Genomic DNA, 7,650 nt, shown 5'->3' on the forward strand with positions numbered 1-7,650 from the left:
AATGGTACGTCTACCATAATTCGTAGGATCCTCCATATAGCCGGAAACAACGAAATTGTCAGCCACTAAACGTGTACTGGTCCCGCTGCCCCGGACTATACATCGGATAGCGTGCGCAACTGACGATCGTGAGAAAGGTGAAAACCTTTAAACTGTAGGGGATATGACCATCGGGGGTCATACCCAATCGTGGGCAAGGCCAAGGGAAATAGTAAAGTACCTTATATGTAAAGGAGAGGTGGCCAACCTCCTAGACATTGAACTTCTCACTAGAATCTGCATGGTTACTTAAAAACTTGGAAGAGATAAACGTTAAAAATATATTATCCTTAGAATAACAAGAAATACAAAATGAATAAGTAATCAGATAGATATTACCGATTTTAAGATCCTTGATCCTTTAAGGATAATATATCCTCTCAGGATATTGGATCCTAATTAGAAAAAATATTTCTTTTGGTGGATAGCATTCCATGCTCTTGGTAGTCTATTGCCTTCTATTGTAAGCAAATGATATGCTCCATTTCCTGCTTCCGACTCAATCTGATAAGGTCCTTCCCATTTGGGCGCTAGCTTCCCATCAGCCGGATTTGTTGTGTTTTGGAAGGCCTTCCTTAACACCAAATCTCGTTCTTGAAATCTTCTGATTCTGATATTTTTGTTGAATGCCCCAGCTACCCTTTGTTGATAAGTTGCCATTCTGATCTTTGCTAGGTCTCTGAGTTCTTCTATAGTATCCAAGTCTTTAAGAAGGATATCCTCATTGGTTTGAGGATCACGGATGCTCGTTCTCGCAGTAGGAACCACCAATTCTGTGGGAATTACTGCTTCGGATCCAAACACCAGTGAAAAGGGTATTTGACATGTTGCATTCTTTCGAGTTGTCCTGTCTGCCCAAAGAACGTAAGAAAGTTCTTCAGCCCATTTTCCCTTCTTGGATCCTAGCTTTTTCTTTAGATTGTTGATGATGATCTTGTTGCTAGACTCTGCTTGATCATTGGCTTGAGGATGAACCGGAGTGGAAGTAATCATTTTGATGCCCCAACTGTCACAAAAGTTAGTGGTTCTATTCCCGATAAACTGGGAACCATTATCACAAATAATTTCAGCAGGAATACCAAATCTAGTTATTATATTTCGTTTAATAAAAGATATTACTTCCCTTTCTCGGACTTGTACAAATGCTTCTGCCTCAATCCATTTAGAGAAGTAGTCAGTCATGGCGAGCATAAAGACTTTTCCACCGGGTGCTTTTGGTAACTTGCCTACAATATCCATACCCCATTTCATGAAAGACCATGAGGAGGATATAGGATATAAAGGCTCCGCTGGCTGATGAAGGATGTTTGCATGTCTTTGACAAGCATCACATTTTCTTGAATACTCCACTGCATCCTTCTTCATTGTTGGCCAGAAGTATCCGGTTCTAAGTATTCTAGAAAATAATACTCTTCCACCTGTGTGATTGCCACAATCTCCTTCATGAAAATCCTTGAGTACTTCTTTGATTTCAGGATCATCAATGCATCGCAAATATGGACCTGCAAGAGATTTTCTATATAGTATATCATTTAATAAAATGTACTGTGATGCCTTGAGTTTGAAGGATCTGGGATTCTCTGTCGTTGGAATTTCTCCTGTTTGTATGTACTTTTTGATCTGGAGGATCCAGGATCCTTGATAGTCCGAGGATAATGGATCCCAAAGCACAATCTGCTTATCATTTTTATATCCCCAACTTCTTGCTCCCCTATTGCTAGCGAGAGTATGTGGATTATTGGGATTTTCAAATCCTCAGGAATATTCAGAGATGATGCTAAGTTTGCCAAGGCGTCTGCCCCAGCGTTTTCTTCCCTGGGTACCTGTGTAATACTAAATATTTCGAAGGATTTCGATAACTCCCTCACAACATCTAAATATTTCATTAGTTTCTCACCTTTAACAGCATACGAGCCATTAAAGTGGTTAGTTAACAATAAAGAATCTACATAAATTTGAAGATACTTGATCTCCATGCTTTTGGCTAATTGCAAACCTGCGATCAGAGCCTCATACTTTGCTTCATTCTTTGTTGCCTGGAACTCACAAGATATGGATTGGGTTATTATGTACCCCTGTGGCGATTTCAGTAGGATCCCTAATCCTGTTCCTCTTACATTGGATGCTCCATCTGTGAAGAGTATCCAAGGATCCTAGGTCTTTTCCAGTTGTTGGACCTCCTGTCAGCTTCTTTTTGTAGATCACTAGTGAAATCAGCCACAAAATTTGCTAATGCTTGAGATTTGATTGCTGTTCTTGGCTCATATTGGATATCAAATGCACTTAATTTCACAGCCCACTTGGCCATTCTACCTAATAATTCCGGTTTCCTAAGAACATTCTTCACAGGATAATTAGTTCTCAGAATAATAGGATGAGTTTCAAAATAATGTCTCAATTTAGTAGAAGCCATAATTAAAGCAAGAATTAATTTTTCAAGATGAGAGTACCTGGCTTCTGCATCTAATAGAATCTTACTTACATAATATACGGGGTGTTGTTCACCTTCATGATCCTTAACAAGAACAGCACTTACTGCATTACCTGAAACTGTTAGGTATAAATATAAGGATTCTCCATCTACATGCTTCATTAAGGATGGTGCTGAGGATAAGTAATCATTCAACGACTTGAGTGCTGCCTCATGCTTTTCTGTCCATTCAAACTTCTTATTCTTTCTGAGAATATCGTAGAAGTCTTTGCATTTCTCGGAGGATCTTGAGATGAATTAGTTGAGAGCAGTTATTCTTCCTGTAAGCCTTTGGACATCCTTTGTGTTTTCAGGAGATTTCAAATTGAGGATGGCCTCAATTTGTTCGGGGCTTGCTTAAATTCCTCTCTTAGTCACCATATATCCCAGAAATTTTCCAGCCTTAACACCAAAGTGGCATTTTGATGGATTTAATTTCATGTTATATTGGTCGAGGATGTTGAATGCTTCCTCGAGGTCTCTAAGATGATCCTCAGCTTTCTTTGATTTCACCACCATATCATCTATGTAGACCTCCATGGTCTTACCCAACTGATCCTTGAACATCATGTTGACTAATCTTTGGTATGCTGCCCCTGTCATGTCCGAGTGCTTGAAGGCAAAAGTAGACCTTCTTCGCCCCAAGAAGGATATTATATCCTCCTCAATCTTACTTGGGATACTGGATCCTAGGAACACTTTTATTTCAGGATCCTCGGGGTCCAATGATACTTCTTTAAGGTCTTTCTCCCGAGCTTCCATCACGTCCCTAGGATGTTGCTGTAGTTGCTATGCTATGGTTGGCTTGGCTATCGGCTTCATCGATGATGAATAATAGTTCTTGGCCTCCGCTTGGTCACCTACTATCTTTAAAACTCCCCAAGGAGTAGGTAGCTTGATGCACTGGTGATAAGTTGAGGCTACAGCCTTCATTCCATGGAGCCACGGCCTACCTAAAATAACATTGCAACAGGAAAGGTTATCTATAACACAAAATTTTTGGTATGAATTTAACCCTTCGATATAAATTGGGAGGTTGATGTCCCCCAGTGTCTTCTTGGTTTCGCCACTGAAGCCAACTAGCACCGATGTTCTGGGGATGATTTCTGAATCCGGGATATTCATTTTCTTAAGGACATCATGTTGGATAATGTAGACCGAGCTGCCGCCGTCTACTAGGATTCTGCGTACATAATGGTTAGAGTTAAATAAAGTAATAATCAAACCGTCATTGTGAGGATCCTGAATGTTCAGTTTGTCTTCTTCATCGAAGAAGATTCTTTTGTCTGTAGTTAATGTGGTTGATACTATTGGACGATCTCCGTTATCCATCTTGATCTCCTTGGCGAATCTTTTTGCGGCAGAGAAGGAAGTTCCACATTTGTCTGAACCTCCCGAGATGAAGTTAACTGCTCGCGCATCTGGCTTGTCTTTTCGAGGATCCTGGATTCTTGAATTAAAAAAGATTCTCTGATCAGTCACTCGAGTAGTGGGGATGAGTGGTCTTCTCTCATTATCCAACTCGAATTCTTCTGCGGGACTTTCTGCTATGGCACAAGAATCTCTAAACAATTCGTAGTCTCTAGAGACAAAGTTGATCACATGAGCATCCGGCGGTGGCGGTGTCGCCTTTTGTGGAGGATCTTCAGGATTCTGGATCTTGGTTTTCTTCCTTCCCAAGAGTTCTTTAAAGTGACCCTTGCTAAGGAGGTATCCAATTTCTTTCCTTAAGGCGATGCACTCGTCTGTAGCGTGACCAAAATCTTCGTGAAAAGCGCACCACTTAGACTTGTCTTTGAAGCCGACAACCTTTTCATTCTTTCGTGGCCACCTCGCTTTTTCTCCCAAGTCCTTCATGGCACATATCAAGCCATGAGTGTCCACAGAGAAACAATAATCGAAGATGCAAGGATAGTCTTCATCGTCATCTCCTTCTTTAACTGCCCGCACGTTGTGATTATTGGGCTTGGCGTACGGCTTTGAGTTGTTGTTCCTATTCCAGGATCCTTTATTCTTTTCAGGAGTTTCTTGCTTCGTTTGTCCCCCGAGATGATCCTGGATCTTTTTATCTTCGTCTAAGCGAATGTATCTTAATGCCCTGCTTCTGACTTCATCTAATGTCCTGCATGGAGTTATCACTAAATCATCATAAAAAGGGGAGCTCTTTTGAATTCCCATCTTGAATGCTTCAACAGCAGTAGTCATATCAAGGTTTGGGATTTCTAGAGCTTCCTTTCCGAACCTGGTAACGAAATCCCTAAGGGATTCATCACTAGGCTGGATAACACGATATAAATCACTGGTCAACCTTTCAAATTTCCGACTACAGGAAAATTGAGTGTTAAACAAATTAACTAAATGAGAGAAAGATGTAACTAAGAAAGGGGGAGACTTAGCAGCCATTTTAGTGCAGCTCCCGTTAGTGTGGCTCCAAATCCTTTACAAAGGCAAGCCTCTTTGAGTCTCTCAGGAACAGGATTAATTTCCATTCTCTCCCGATATTGGGCTACATGTTCCTCAGGATCAGTGCTCCCATCATACGTCTTCATGTTGGGAGTTTGAAACCGCTTCGGGATTTCAGCATCACATATGGGCGGAGCGAATCTGGATAATTTGTGACTCCCCTCTGGTATTTCATGGATCGGACGTATCACTCCCGGGACACTGGATATCATATCCTTTAGCTTCTGTAATTCTCTGGCCATGGCCTGGTTGATACCTGAATCCTGCATGGGAACATGGGTAGTATCTAAAGATATAGGATCGTACCAATTACCTCTCTGCTGGGTGGAGTTTGGTATTCCAGACGAATATCTGGGATAAGAGGAGTCAGCAATCGGAGTAGGTCCTCCAGAAGGTATGGTCTGCATGGGGATTATATCTCCTTCATGGACTTCAGAGGATCGTTGATGTTGGACGCCCGAGGATCCTTGATTCGGAAAGAAGGATCCTTGATTCGGGGTGAAGGATCCTTGAGGTTGGGTACTATAGGATCCTTGTGGAAGGATGACCGATCCTTACCGATAATATGAGGATCCTTGATTCTGCTGACCCATGGATCCCTGTTGAAGGATAGATGATCCTGGCTGAAATAGCGAGGATCCTTGAGTCTGTTGACCCATGGACCCCTGTTGAAGGATAGATGATCCTGGCTGAAATAGTGAGGATCCTTGAGTCTGTTGACCCATGGACCCCTATTGAAGGATAGATGATCCATGGATTCTGGACTGGTGAAATCCAGCATACTTGGCATCGGGGGGTGAGATCCTCTGCTGCCCTCTTGTTCTTCTTGAGATCCTCTATCTCACGTAGGATCCTTTGATTAGTCTTATTCTGCTGTTCCATGTATGCTTTAACCTGCGAAAACATAGATGAAACATCACTGTTAGTATTAACCACCAGAGCAGCAGCATTTTTTGAGCTCTGGAAGACTGGTAGTTGTGTCTTGCTTCCAGCAGCATCAGGCCGTTGCGTTCCCGTGATTGGAGGAGGCATCGGTGGCAAAGTCCTTGCTGAGAGAGGAACCGTAGCCGGCATGGTTGATGAGGCATAGGTTGATTGAGAGGCCATTGATAGTGATATGGGTATGAAAAAGTTGAGAATGATAAGAATAATATGGATTAAAGCACCAATTGCCCAACGGTGGGCGCCAAATTGTTTTGGACAAAAATCAGTTAAGGATTAAGTATCCAAATTTGTTATGTGAGGTGAGGTGCTAACTCGATAATGATAAATGTATATTCGTAATGCTGGTGAACACAAAGGTTTGATTACGAGGGAAAAATCCCTTAACCAAGATAGTCTTACTTCGGTCAAAACTTATCAAGGTAATCTTTGGTAAAATAACTCCGATCAATGATTATTAAGATAATCTTTGTTCGGATTACTTTAGTCAATGATCAACGAGGTAACCATTGGTCGATGAGTATATGATTATCGTGGTCTCCGGCACAAAAAACCCCCGGACGGTGAAAACTATCACCGTCGAGTTTATTGATTAACAAAAAGTGATTACAAGTGTTTGTGGAGTATACGATCGAGGTTACAAAGTAAGCTAGTGTGTAGAGGGTATTAATTTCTGCTCTAGTGTGTGTGTAAGTACATGTGTTTTTCTACCCGATCATACTCAAATATATAAGGAAAAAGTAATTAACAAACTTAACAACTTCATCCTATTAATCCGCTAGTCTTCCATTCTTCACCAACGTGCTCTTTAACCACGTGCTGATAGCCACTCACTAGCGAATAAAGCGGTAGACCAGGTCTAAATACCGTTGTTGTTATTTAAACGTCAATCTTCTAGAGGGTTCGTCCATAATCAGCTATGTTGAATTAGGATCTTTGATTCATGTTCCAGCTATAGGATGTCCCATGAGGATAATTGATGCAAGTTCGTCTTAAAGTTGATATACCTGTCTAACACATCACCATACTAAACGTAATCATTAGTAAACAAACAATACCGAGGATCGTCGATCCTTTATATCCTGATGTATATTTCAAGGATAACTATCCATAAAACAGTCAAGAATAAAGGATCCTCAGTATAAAAATCGTGACCTAACAGTTATAAAGTACTAATAGTAATAGACTACCAATAACAAAAGTAAGTTTACTAGTGAGAGGTAGGGGATTTAGTGGTAGAGCACTCACTTTACTAGTGAGAGGTAGGGGGTTCAAACCTCACTATCACCAACTTATATGGGAGATATGAGGGATGACCCTGGCTTGCCAGGGTTCGAGTCCTGATCTCACCCGGTTTTACCGGCTCCTCGCTACCGTGCCATTAGGCGGGTGTGGGGGTCGGGTTTTATCCGGTGAATCCCTCAATAGGGTGGACCGCTAGGGGCTTCGTCCGTCCGGAATAATGGTCGTCTCGGGCTACCTTTGGCCAATGGGGGCCGCGTACGAAGTACCTGGCGTTACTTAGTTGGTCGTTCAAAAAAAAAACAAAAGTAAGTTTACATCTGCTAATTGTCTTACTGGTAGTAACATAAAAAAAGAGGTAAGAAAAACCCATGGATATACCTAGGGGTGCAAATGAGCCGAGCTGCTCGCGAGATACTCGGGATCGGCTCGTTAAAAAGCTCGAACGAGCCGAGCTTAATCGAGCCCGAGCCCGAGCTTCACCTATCGAGCCG

The sequence above is a fragment of the Bidens hawaiensis genome, unplaced genomic scaffold (genome assembly GCF_021521415.1).
Source record: "Bidens hawaiensis isolate Kalapana, Puna unplaced genomic scaffold, B.hawaiensis_p1.1 tig00040114_1, whole genome shotgun sequence".
Classification (NCBI taxonomy): Eukaryota; Viridiplantae; Streptophyta; class Magnoliopsida; order Asterales; family Asteraceae; genus Bidens; species Bidens hawaiensis.